The 13,343-nt window shown below is 36.0% G+C and overlaps 1 pseudogene; it reads right to left on the bottom strand.

Moving 5' to 3' along the window:
• LOC143655462 (ATM interactor-like) overlaps positions 1-13,101 on the bottom strand; it is a 38,247-nt pseudogene extending 25,146 nt beyond the window's left edge.
• Positions 13,102-13,343: the final 242 nt, after the last annotated feature.

A 13,343-nucleotide genomic window follows, 5' to 3' on the forward strand; every position in this document is an offset into this window, starting at 1 on the left:
CATCATCCAGGGAGATAATCCAATCACAGTTTCAAACATACAGTATTGAACAGGGATTATTCTACTTTTATGAAGTGGGATTTGGGTTAAAAGATGGCTTTTCTAGGGGGCATACAGGTGCCAACCTCCACTGCTTGAAATACTTACAGTCTTATGCTGTGATCTCAGCCATTACGCCCATTCCAGACTGATACATGATGTGTGTCCAGTCATAGAAGTCCCCCAAGTAGTTGTTCCATTTAGTTTACTAGCTGCCTTAGAGGACTAAGTAAATTCCACATTTCACTATGCCACCATCTTGCCCTCCCTCCAAGCTCATATTCAAATTTCATAAAACCAGCTTAAAGAGAAATTTTTTTAAATAACCAGAGAAAACAGGCACATTACATAGGGAAAAGGTCAGTTTTACAGCATAGTCCTCATTGTGATAAATGGAACCTGGACTAATATATTCATATTAATGAAAGAAAAACACATGCAACATAGAATACTTTACCCAGAAAAATTATCTTTCAAAAATGAAAGTGAAATAGGCATGCAAAAACTGAATGAATTCATCATTAGCACATATGCAATACAACAAAAATTAAAGAAAATTGTTCAAGCAGAAGGAAAATTATACCAGACAGAAATCGGGATCTACAAAATGGAAGAACACATGAAATTATAGCCGTGTGGCAAAGACCAAAAAAAACCTCCCTTTTTATTACTTAAATTTCTTTAAAATGTAATCAAATATTTAAAGTAAAAGCAATAACATTGTGAGGTTTATAAAATATGTAAAGTAAAATTCATGAAGCAAAAGCATAAAGGACAGAAAGGATAAATAGAAATATACTACTGTGAAGGTATTGTACTACTCATGAAGTGGTATTGTAACAGTTGATGAGTAACCATGGAAGGTTAAAGATATAGTATAAACCTATATATATAGCTAATAAAAACCACTAATGAAAATCACTAAAAAAGCAAATAAACCAAAAAGTAAGAAATAGAAAACAGAAACACACAAAAGAAAATCAATGAAACCAAAACATATTCCCTTGAGCAGATCAATAAAACTGATAAACCTCTAGCCAGAATGATAAGGAAAATAAGAGAGAAAACACAAATTGGCAATACCAGAAATGTAACAAGTGCCTTCAATACAGATTCTGTAGGTTAAAAGGATAATAGGGGAATAATACGAACAACATATGCCAACAAATTTGGCAACTTAGAATTAAATGGACAAATTATTTGAAAGGGAAAAAGAACTCACTCAAAAAGAAATACATGGGTCAAAAAACAGGGCTCAATAAATTTGAAAAGATTGAAATTATACAAAACACTTTATTTGATCATAATGGAATGAAGCTGGAAATCAATAACAGGCAGAGGGCTGGAAAATTCACAAAGTTCTGGAGGCTAAATAACACATTCTTAAACAACCAGTGGGTCAAAGAAGAAATTACAAGAGAAATCAATAAATACCTTGAGGCAAATGAAAATAAAAACACAATGTATCAGAACTTATGGGATGCAATGAAGGCAGTGCTAGAAGGAAATTATCACCCTAAAGGGCCTATATTTAAAAAGAAGAAAGAGCTAAAATCAAGGACTTAACTGCATACCTGGAGGAGTTAGAAAAAGAACAGCAAACTAACACAAAAGTGAACAGAAGGAAAGAAATAACAAAGATTAGAGAAGAAATAAAATGAAATTGAGAAAAGAATTGAATCAACAAAACCAAAAATTGGTTCTTGGTGAAAATCAATAGGTTTGATGGATCATTGGCTATAATGACAAAGAAAAAAAGAGAGAGGATTCAAATAAATAAAATCAGAAATGGGAAGGGGTACATACTACCGACCTCTCAGAAATAAAATTGATCGTAAGAGGATTCTATGAGAAATTGTATGCCAACCGTCTAGACCACGTAGATGAAATGGACCTAGAAACAACTGAACAACCCATATTGAAATAAAAGACCTCAAAAAAGCAATCACATACCTAATTTAACTGTATGGTCAGTTTACTTCAATACCATAACTACATGGAATCTGGAATAGGACTAGTGTTATGCCCCAATGTATCCCAGAGTAGTTTGTGAAATGAAAATATAAGTACTAGCAAAGTCCCCTTGGGGGACCAGGAAGAAAGAAGGAAATATTAAACTTCCCCATTTGGAGAATTTCTGATATTCTCACAAGCAGTAGGGCAACCAAATCTACAAACTGAGCCCTCAATATTGGGGTTTGTCCCTATGAAACTTATTCCTGCAAAGGACAGGCTAAGCCTACTTATAATTATGCCTAAGAGTAACCCCTAGAGAACCTCTTTTGTTGCTCAGGTGTGACCTCTCTCTCTAAGCAAACTCAGTGGGTAAACTCACTGCCCTCCTCCGTATATAGGTGTAAATCTTCTTGGCAATGTGGGACAGAACTCCCTGGATGAGCCAGGACCTGGTATCATGGGATTTAGAAAACCTTCTTGACCAAAAGAGGGAAGCGAGAAATGAGACAAAATGAAGTTTCAGTGACTGAGAGATTTCAAACAAAGCTGAGATGTTGTCCTGGAGGTTATTCTTATGCATCACACAGATACCTCTTTTTAGTTTATCGTGTATTGGAGTAGCTGGAGGGAAGTACCTGAAACTGTTGAGTTGTGTTCCAGTAGCTTTGATTCTTAAAGTTGATTATATAAAGATACAACTTTTACAATGTGACTGTGTAATTATGAAAACCTTGTATCTGATGCACCTTTTACCCAGGGTGTGGACAGATGAGTAAAAAAAAAGAATGGATCAAAAATAAATAAATAAATAAATAATAGGGGGTGTGTTAGCTAGGTTCTCTAGAGAAACAGAATCAGCAAGAGATATTCATAGATATAGAATTTATAAAAGTGACTCATGTAACCATGAAAATGTAGAGTAGAAGGTCTGTAGGGTAGGCTGCAAGCTACTAACTTTGATGAAGTCCACAATGAACTCTCTGGAGAGGCTGGTTGGACAACCATGCAGATGGAAGAGTCCAGATCTTTAGGGTAGGCTGTGAAGCTGGTGATTCCAGTGAAATGTGTGGAGGAACTCTACAGGAGAGGCTCACAAGCTGAAGCAGAAAGAATGACTGTCTCTTTTGAATTTCCTTAAAAGCCTCCAGTGATTAGATTAAGTATCACTTATTGCAGAAGGCATTCCCCTTAGTTGATTACAAATGCAATCATCTGTGGATGCAGGTGACATAACCATGATTTAAGTCAATGAAATGGCCTCATGGCAACAGACAAGCCAGTGCTTGCCTGACCAGATGACCAGGAACCACCACTGGCCAAGTTGACACATGAACCTGACCATGACAGGGGGGATAAAGGGTAAAAGAAATTGGGTAGATGGAAATTCTAGTGGTCAATAAGAGGGTGGGGTAAGGGGTATGGGATGTATGAGTTTTTCCCTTCTTGTTTTATTTCTTTTTCTGGAGTAAAGCAAATGTTCCAAAAAAAATGATGATGGTGATGAATACACAACTATGTGATGATGTTGTGAGAGATTGATTGTACACTATGTATGAACCGTATGTGTGTGAAGATATGTCAGTAGAAATATTTTTTAAAAGAAGAATGACATACTTTCCTAACATGGACATTAAGCAAGTTGTAAACATTGAGAAAAAAAACACAAGTAAAGAGATTGAATCAGTCATCAAAAACCTCCCAAGAAAGAAAATTCCTGAACCAGATGACTTCACGTGTGAATTCTATAAAGCATTCCAGGTAGAATTAATACCAATCTTGCTCAGACTCTTCAAAAAAATAGAAAAGAAGGGAAGGCTGCACAACAAATTCTATGAAGTCAATATTGTATTAGTTTGTTAAGTTGCCGGAATGTAATGTTCCAGAAATGGAATGGCTTTTATAAAAGGAATTTAATAAATCATAAGTTTATAGTTCTAAGCCTATGAAAATGTCCAAACTAAGGCATTTGGGGAAAGATACCTTAATTTAAGAAAGATTAATTGTCTGGAACACCTCTGTTCTACTCAGAAAGTGCATGGCTGGCATCTACTGGTCCCTTGCTCCTGGGCTCCATTGCTTTAAGCCACTGTTCCTGTGGGGTTCCTTACTTTGCTTCCCTGATCTGGCTTTCATCTCTTGGATCTCTCCAGGTTCTGACTTGCTTAACATCTTATGGTGACATCTGCTGGGCTCCAAGCATTTCCAAACATCTGTGTCTTGGTTCTCTGAAGCAACTGTTCTCCAAGCATCTAATCTGCTCTCTGTGTCGGCTCTCTCCAAAATGTTTCCTCTTTTAAAGGATTCCAGTAAACTAATTAAGACACACCCTGAATGGATGGAGTCACATCTCCATCTAATCAAATGGTCATACCCACAATTGGGTGTGCCACATCTCTGTGGAGATAATCAAAATTTCCCTGACTACAATGTTGAATCAGGATTAAAAGAAAGAGCTACTCCCACAAGATAGGATCAGGATTAAAGCATGGCTTTTTTAGGGTACATAATACCTTCAAACCAGCACAAACATCAACCTAATACCAAAATCAGACAAAGATACCACAAGAAAAGAAAATTACACACCAATTTCTATAATGAATACAGATGCAAAAATCCTCAACAAAATACTTGCAAATCAAGTCCAGCAGCACATTAAAACAATTATACACCATGATCAATTGGGTTTTAATCCAGGTATGCAAGGTTGATTCAGTACAAGAAAATCAATTAATGTAACACACCACATCAACAAATTAAAGGAGGAAAACTGCATGATCATCTTGATTGATGCAGCAAAGGCATTTGAAAAAATCCAAGAACATTTCTTAATAAAAACTAATAGAGAACCTAAACAATAAGATGAGTGAATTAGATCTAATAGACATATATAGATCATTACATCCCAGAACACCAGATATTACATTCTTCTGTAGTGCACATGGAATGTTCTCCAGGATAAATCATATACTGGGACATAAACTGAGCCTTTATACATTCAATAAAATTGAAGTTATCCAAAGCACTTTTTCTGATCACAATGGAATAATGGCAGTTAATAATCACCAAAGAACCAGAGCTTGCACAAATATATGGAGATTAAGCAACACACTCTTAAATAATCAGTGGAAGATAATCAAGGAAGAAATTGCTTAAGAAATCAGTTAATACCTGGAGACATATGATAAATTATGGCAACGGCAGTGTTGCGAGGGAAATTTATAGCCCTAAATAACTATATTAAAAAACAAGAATGAGCAAAACTTGCAGAGTTAACTGCTCACCTGGAGAATTTAGAGAAAGAACAGCAAACTACCCCAACACAAATAAAAGAAGAGAAATAATAAAAACTAAAGCAGAAATAAATAAACTGGGGAACAATAAAACAATAGAAAGAATCAACAAAACTGAAAGTTGGTTCTTTGAGAAAATTAATAAAATTGATGGTCCCTTAGCTAGACTAACAGAAGAAAAGAGAGGGCACAAATAGAATCAGAAATGAGGGGGGGGTTGTTACTACAGATCATGAAGAAATTTAAAAATATCATAAGAGAATATTATGAAGAACAATAATGAGACACATGAATTATCTATAGGGCCTCGAGAAGAGAAGCTCTCAAAAAAAACAATTACAAGTAAATAAATCCAATCAATCATCAAAAATCTTCCCACCAAAAAAAAAAACCCAGGACCTGATGGATTCGCAGAAGAATTTTATCAAACCTTTTTAAAAGAACTGACACCAATCCTGCCCAAACTTTTCCAAAAAGTGAAAAAAAAGGAATGCTACCTAACTCATTTTATGAAGCTAGCATCACTCTAATACCAAAATTGGATAAAAACAATACAAGAAAAGAAAACTACAAACCAATCTCCCTAATGAACATAGATGCAAAAATTCTTAACAAAATACTTGCAAATCATATCCAACGCCACATTAAAAGGATTATACAACATGATCAACTGGGATTTATACCAGGAATGCAAGGGTGGTTCAACATAAGAAAATCAATCAATGTAATACAGCACATTAACATACTGAAAGGGAAAAATCACATGATCATATCAATTGATGCTAAAAAAGCACTTGACAAAATCCAGCATTCTTTCTTGATAAAAATACTTCAAAAGTTAGGCATCTAAGGGAACTTTCTCAATATCATAAAGGCCATATAGGAAAAACCCATAGCCAGCAGCATACTTAATGGTGAGAAATTAAAAGCATTCCCCCTGTGATTGGGGACAAGACAAGGATGCCCATTGTCAACATTATTATTCAACATTGTATTAGAAATATTAGCTGGAGTGATTAAGTCAAGAGAAAGAAATAAAAGCCTTCCAAATAGGAAGGGAAGAAATAAAAATTTCATTATTTGCAGATGAGATGATCTTATACTTAGGAAATACTGAGAAATCTACAGTATAACTACTTGAGCTAATAAACAAATTCAGCAAAGTGGCAGGATAAAAGATTAACATAAGGGGAATTGCGTGGAACTTTTTTCCGAGTAAAGAAAAAAAAAAGATTAGCGTACAAAAATCAGTAGTTTCCGTACACAACCAATGACCTAACCGAGGTGACAACTAAGGAAAAAATTCCATTCAGAATAGCAACCAGAAGAATTAGGTATCTAGGAATAAGCCTAGCCAGAGATGTTAGGACTTATACACATAAAATTACAAAAAAATTGTTAAAAGAAATAAAAATGACCTAAATAAATGGAAAGATACTACATGCTCATGGATAAGAAGGTTGAATATCATCAAGATGTCAATTCTTCCCAAACTGATCTGCAGATTCAATGCAATACCAATAAAAATCCCATCAACCTATTTTTTGAAGACTTGGAAAAATCAATTATCAAATTTATATGGAAGGGAAAGCGGCCTCAAATAGCTAAAGATATCCTAAAAAAAAGAAGAGTGAACTGGAAGGTCTATCACTTCCTGACTTTAAAGCTTATTATAAAGCCACAGTGGTCAAAACAGCATGGTACTGGCAGAAAGACAGAAGGGCTGACCAGTGGAATAGATCAAGAGTGCAGAGATTGACCATCAAATTTATAGACATTGATCTTTGATAAGTCCTCTAAATCCAATTAATTGGGACAGAACCATCTTTTCAATAAACGGACATGGGAGAACTGGATTTTGACAGCCAAAAGAATGAAAGAGGATCCCTCCCTTATACCCTATAAAAAAATTAACTCAAAATGGATTAAAGACCTAAATGTAAGGACTAGTACCATAAAACTACTTGAAAAAAAATGTAGGGAAACACCTTCAAGATCTAGTAATAGGAGGTAGCTTCTTAAACTTTACACCTAAAGTATAAGCTGTGAAAGAAAAAAATAGACAATTGGAAACTCTTTAAAATCAAAAACTTCTGTGCCTCAAAGGATCTCATTTAAAAGGTAAAGAGGCAGCCAACTCAATGGGAGAAAATATTTGGAAACCACATATCGGATAAAGGCTTGATATTCTGTGTACATAAAGAAATTATACAACTCAACAACAAAAGAACAAGCAACCCAAATTATGAAATGTGCAGAGGAAATGAATAGGTACTTTTCTGAAGAGCAAATATAAATGAATAAAAAGCACATGAAAAGCTACTCATCTTCCTTGGCTATAAGAGAAATGCAAATTAAGACAACAACGAGATATCACCTCACACCTAAAAGAATGGCTGCTATTAAACAAATAGGAAACTATGAATGTTGGAGAGGATGTGGAGAAATTGAGACACTTATGCACTGCTGGTGGGAATGTATAATGGTGCAGCCACTATGCAAGACAGTTTGGTGGTTCCTTAGGAAACTAAATATCGAGTTGCCCTATGACCCAGCAACAGCACTACTTCATATATAACCAGAAGTACTGAAAGCAGTGACACAGACATTTGCACACCAATGTTCATAGCAGCACAATTCCTCAATTGCCAAAAGATGGAAACAAACTAAATGCCTATCAACAGATGAGTGGATTAACAAAATGTTGTATATACATATGATGGAATATTATGCAATAGTAAGACGAAATGACCTCCTGAAGCACATGACAAGATGGATGAGCCTTGAGGACATAATGCTGAGTGAAGTTAGCCAGATACAAAAGGATAGATACTGTATCCACTCTTACGACCACAGTAAAGGTAAAATCAGAGGCTTATAATAGAGACTATAGGGGACTTAGAGATACATAGAAGCTAGAGACGGGTGAATGGTTAATTAATGAGGTTGAACTCCAATGTAAGGGAATAGACTGAAGTGAAGGCCATTCTCTAGTGGGTCTATAAGTGATATTACCATTTTGAAGGTGAACAAGATTGAAAGCACTACCACAGCAACAGCTAAGGCAAATAATGGGTGGGAGGACAAGAGTTAAGAGGAGGTTTAGATTTCCTATTTGGTGAGGGTGTGTTTATTGGTTATCTTTCTCTTGGGAAGAATGAAATTATCTAAAATTGAGAATGTTGACGGACTTTTTTTTCTTTCTTTGCTTTGTATATATATTATATTATACAGTTTTAAAAAGAAATTGAAAAAAATAGTTAAAGCTATGGCTGAAGTCTCTCTATATTCAAAATATGTGTAGAGTGAGTTCCCTCATTCCATCTAAGGCCAGAATTGATTGAAAGTTTTCCTGCATTGATGACATAGAGTTTCTCTCTAGTTTGAATACTTTCAGGTTAAGAATAGGAAATGTAATGTTTTCCTGTATAGATTACATTCTTATGGCTTCTGTCCACTGTACAGTCTCTCATGTTACCTAAGGGCATAACTTTGAGTGAAAGCTTTCCTACATAGATGACCTTCATATGATTTCTCTCCACCAGTGTGAGTTCTCTCATGTTTTTGAAGATTAGCAGATTGACTTTGTCCTCAACTACCACTCTGATAAGCAAGCCAGAGAAACTACATATAAGGAATTCTATGAACTCAATGTAGAAGTGACTGAATTTGTAATTTACCCATTATGTAAAATAAGCTGACTCCATGAAAAAAATACCATACTAACAACAATCACTCAAAAAAGAAAATATGTAACTGAAAAAACATAGAGAAGTTGCGTGTGAAAACTGTACAGCACTAATGAAGGAAATCAAAAAATATCTAAATACAGAGGCATACCATATTCATGGATAGGAAGAATAAAGTTATCAAAGATGTCAATTCTCCCCAAATTGATATACAGATTTAATGAAAATCCTACCAAAATCTCAGCAAGATTTTTTTGTAGATATAAACCAGATTATTCTAAAACTTCTATGGAACCAGAATAGCTTCAAAATTTTTGAAAAAGAGGAAGAAAGTAGGAGGAATTCAATTTCAAAATTCATTATATAGCTACAGTAATCAAGAAAATGTGATATTAGTAAAAGGATAAATACATAGATCCATGGAACAGAATAGAAAACCCAGAAATAAATTCACACAAATATGTCCTACTGATTTTTGACAGAAGTGCAAAAGCAATTCAATGGAGGAAAGAGAGCTTTTTCAACAAATGATGCTGGGGCAATTTGACATACATGGGCAGAAAAAAAAGGACTTCAACCTACATTTCAAACCTCATATAAAACTAACTCAAAATGGATCACAAACTTAAATATAAAAGGTTAAAACTATAAAACTTTTATGATAAAAACAAAAGAAAATCTTTGAGATCTAGGACTAGGCAAAGAGTTCTTAAACTTAACACCAAAAGCACAATTCACAAAAGGAAAAGTCAATAAATTAGATTTCATCAAAATTAAAAACTTTGGCTCTGTGAAAGACCCTGTTTGGAAGATAAAGACAAGTTAAAGACCGGTGGAAAATATTTGCAAACCACCTTTCTGATAAAAGACTGGTATTCAGAACATATAAAGAACTCTCAAACTCAACAGTAAAAAAAAAAAAAAAGCAATGATAATACAAGCAAAAGATATGAGACATTTCACCAAAGAGGATATACCAATGACAAATAAGCACATGAAAAGATATTCAAGGTAATTAGCCATTATGTAAAGGAAAATTAAAACCACAATGAGCTATCACTATACACCTATCAGAATGACTAAAATAAAAATGAGTGATGCCACCAACTGCTGTAGATAATGAGAAACCGGATCACTCATCCATTACTACTGGGAATGTAAAATGGTACAGCTACTCTGGAAAACTGTTTGGCAGTTTCTTCAAAACCTAACATGAAACTATTATACCACTCAGCGATTGCACTCTTGAACATTTATCCCAGAGAAATGATAGCTTATATTCACACAAAAACCAGTACACACATGTTTAGAGCAGGTTTGTATGCAATAGCTAAAAACAGGAAATAACCCAGATGTTCTTCAATAGGAGAATGGTTAAACAAACCATGAAACAACTATAAGAAAAGAATACTACTGATAAATAAAAAAGGAAAGAATCACTGACATTTGCAACAACTTGGATGACTTTCCAGGGTATTATCCTGAATGAGAAAATCCAATCCCAAAAAGTTATATACTGTATGATTCCATTTATATAACATTCTTGAAATCACTTATAGGAATGGAGAATACTAATGTAAACCTAATGGGTTTGCATGGCTTCAAAAGAGAGTTGGGAAAGCAGGAGGGAGGTGCATGTGGCTAAAAAAGAGCAACCTGAGGGATCTTTGTGGTGATGGAAATATTCTGTACCTTGACTGTATCAATATCAGTAACTTGGTTGTGATATTTACCAGAGTTTTGCAAGATGTCACTTTGGAGGAAATGTGCAAAGAGTACATGGGATCTCTCTATTATTTCTTATAACTGTATATGAATCTACAGCATGCCAAAATAAAAAGTTTAATTTAAAAAAACTTGAAAGTGAATATGTAAAACTAATTATGATTTTGTGTTCTCTGAAGCAAAATGAAGGTATTTTGAAAAGACTACCAGAGCACAGATGAAAGGACAGCTCCTATGTTTTATTTTGTTAAATGCTACCATTATTTCCATATATTTCTAGTATATGCAATATACTAGAAATGGATTGGCTTTTATGAAGGGAATTTATTAAGTTATAAGTTTACAGTTCTAAGGCCATAATAGTGACCAAGCTAAGGCATCCAAAGAAAGATAACTTGATTCAAGAAAGGCCAAGTGTGTGTCACATAAGAAGGCACATGGCTGGCCTCTGTATTCTCTCCTGGCTTCTGGTTTCAAATGGCTCTCTTAACCCCTGTGGATCCTTTTGGCTTCTGGCTTGTTTAGCATCTCATGGGAAGACATGGTGATGTCCGCTGGGCTCTGCATTTCCAAACATCTGTGTCTAGGTGTCTGCTCCCTCTGTCAGCACTCTAGGTATCTCCTTTGGCACTCCAAGTATCTCCTTCAGCACTCCAAGCATCTCCAAATGTCTGCCTCTATGTTGCCTCTGGTTCCTGCCTAGCTTCTACCAGCTCTTCCAGATCCTGGCATCTCCTGAGCCTTCTGCATTTCCAAACTTCTGTGTTTCAGTTAGCTCTCAAGCAAATGTTCTCCAAGCATCCGAGTTTCCTCCAACATGCTTCTCCTTTACAGGACTCCAGTAAATTAATCAAAACCCACATTGAGTGGGCAGAGTCACATCTCCATGGAAACCACCTAATTGAAAGGTCCTACCCACAACTGAGTGGGTCACATCTCCAAGGAAGCTTTTGAGTACTTAACAAAAAAAAATCCCACCCAACATCAAATCAGGATTAAAGAACATGGCTTTTCTGGAGTACACAACAATTTCACACCAGCAAACCTACAAGGTTCAAGAACAATCAGGACTATTTAACAAGAGGTACCATATATGCCGAATAGAAGCTTCTCAAGAGAGAAGGAGGAAAAAGGACAAATCAGATAATAATAAATGCTGGCACAAAGACATGGAAGCATGAAAATTGAAAAAAAAACAAATTATTCATCTAAATGGTATCGGTATTCAGTTGTCCACATTCCAATGGGAAGACTAGGTATTACAACATGGAATTACAGCAGAAAACACTCTACTTTCCAATGAGATCATCTTGGTACCTTGGGTAAATCTGAATGTTGATTGGCAGTCCATGGCATTTTGATTGCTGATGGCTTTGCTTCCTAAGACAAAAATGTTACCTGTTGCCACATATTCCAATTTGCACAATATTCTTTGTCTTGTTTTCACTTAAATCATAATTTTGAGCTAGGCATGATTTCATTTAAAATATAAAGCAGATAACACCTAACTCTGTGATAGTAACTGTCCATAGAAGTGAAAGAACTTCCTCAAGGATTCAAGCCCAGACTCTCTGACTCTAGAGCCCATGTTTTTAGATACACTACACTGTCTCCTGGAGCCTTATGCTCTTCACAAAATTTCAAGTGTCCTGATGCTTCCAGAGCCAAGCTAACAATCAGAGACAACCCTCTACAAAACTCTGAAGTGGTTGCAGATGTCTTTCATACCTTTCCAGATTATTTTCGCCTTTGCTACACTTCCTATAAGAGAACAATGGACCAGAACACTCAGGCTTCAAGAAAAACACTTAAAAACACATGAACACATTAAATTAGGTCTTTATGTGTTAGTCCTGCCAGGAGTACATGGATGGAAAAGAGACCAGTGAAGGAAGACCGTGCATAGATTTGGTACCGAAAATTCTACCCTAGAGGCCGCTACCTACTGTACTAACTGTGTAAAATTCATTTTGCAAGAGTCTCAGAAACTAAAATGTTCACCGATGAACAAGACAACACATGGGCAAAATCAAATTTTAGAAGATGGACAATACGTGTAGTTAAAGAAAAGAATAAAAAGTAATATTCTGCGGCAGTTTCTCAATAGTGACATGTAACTAATGCCTGTGGTGATAAATACATTAATAGTTCTCGGCCCTGCTGAGTCGCCTTGAAATGGATCCAGCAGCCTGGCTGTGAGCCCTGAGGTGGCAGCGTCCTGTCTGGAGACCCTGCGGGAGTCACCGCACGCGCTGATCGCAGAGTCGGTCTTGCTGACCCAGGAACCGACCGTGTTCTTTAGTCAGCTGACGCAAGCCGGTCAACTCAATTTCAAGATGAGGTTGCGTTTTTCCAGACTCAACTACTCCCTTCCCCAAGTTTACCTGCAGCACAATAGTCATAATCGCAATTTAGCTACTAATATTGTCATATATTTACAAAGAGTTTTTGCCTTTTTGGGGGGGAGAAGGGGTGTGTGGCAGTGCATGGTCCGGGAATCGAACCCCGGTCTCCCACACAGGAGGCAGGCATTCTACCACTGAACCACTCGTGCACCCTAGTTTACAAAAGTGTTTTAAAAACGAGCTTCAGCGTAAGCAACGGTGGCTCAGTGGCAAAGTTCGCTCCCGCTATGCCGGAAACC

The sequence above is a fragment of the Tamandua tetradactyla genome, chromosome 14 (genome assembly GCF_023851605.1).
Source record: "Tamandua tetradactyla isolate mTamTet1 chromosome 14, mTamTet1.pri, whole genome shotgun sequence".
NCBI classification, from domain to species: domain Eukaryota; kingdom Metazoa; phylum Chordata; class Mammalia; order Pilosa; family Myrmecophagidae; genus Tamandua; species Tamandua tetradactyla.